This window comes from Sinocyclocheilus anshuiensis, unplaced genomic scaffold (assembly GCF_001515605.1).
Source record: "Sinocyclocheilus anshuiensis isolate Anshui unplaced genomic scaffold, SAMN03320099.WGS_v1.1 C32313848, whole genome shotgun sequence".
In the NCBI taxonomy this organism is placed as follows: domain Eukaryota; kingdom Metazoa; phylum Chordata; class Actinopteri; order Cypriniformes; family Cyprinidae; genus Sinocyclocheilus; species Sinocyclocheilus anshuiensis.
Genome location: NW_015614671.1, coordinates 1 through 861, shown reverse-complemented (window position 1 = coordinate 861; position 861 = coordinate 1). Strand labels below are relative to the sequence as shown.

Genomic DNA, 861 nt, shown 5'->3' with positions numbered 1-861 from the left:
TATATATATATATGTTTTATAGTATTTCACAATACTGTTTTACTGTATTATTAAATTAAACTGCATTATTGTTAAATACAGCCTTGGTGAGTATAAGAGACGTCTATCAAAAAAAACAATAAAACAATCTTGCCAGTACCAAAGTGAAGTGTGAATCTTCTAGAGCAAGGATCAAATTTCTTTACATATATTTTTTAATTGATAATTAGTATCCTTCATATTTATTGCTTACATACTACCTTGATTTCTTCTCTAAGGTGCTGAATGTAGAGAAGAACCACATTAAACAGCTGCCGGACTCTATAGGGGATTTACGGTATCTACAGACACTTAATGTGAAAGGTGTGTTATGTGCTTTTTAAAAATAATTTTGGCACAAAAAGATATTCATTAATATTCATTTTTAAACACCTTCATTAAAGCACTGCAGTAGATTTCAGGTAGTTATTAACATGTTTCAGGGAGACTTTGATAGTCATTTAAATTTTATGTAAAAGAGTTTATTTAACATCACATGAAAGTGTAAACCATTTAAATTAACAAAATGTTTTGATGGATACAGGGAACAGCCTTACTGACATTCCTTTGTCTGTGCGACGCATGAGTAGCCTGCGTACACTAGACATAAGTGAGAACAGCATTAGAGAATTACCTAAAGAACTGGCCAGTGTTCGCACTTTGGAAGTGAGTATTTTAAATCAAAAGCCTATTTTTAAGATGTTGGAGTATATTCGTACAAGCTCAAATGGCAATGTGACCTCTGCAAAGACATCCTCATGTGTTTATGTGTATATGTGGTGTGGCAGAGCCTGATTCTGGATGCACAGGTTATGAGATATCCACCTGCATCAGTGTGCACGG

General features: G+C 33.4%; 1 long non-coding RNA gene across 1 annotated transcript; it reads left to right on the top strand.

The window, feature by feature from the left end:
- The first annotated feature begins 250 nt into the window (after nucleotides 1–250).
- On the top strand, nucleotides 251–861 carry LOC107682538 (uncharacterized). The gene is made up of 3 exons (XR_001633523.1): nucleotides 251–342; nucleotides 563–684; nucleotides 807–861. It is a non-coding gene; the product is annotated as an uncharacterized LOC107682538 (long non-coding RNA).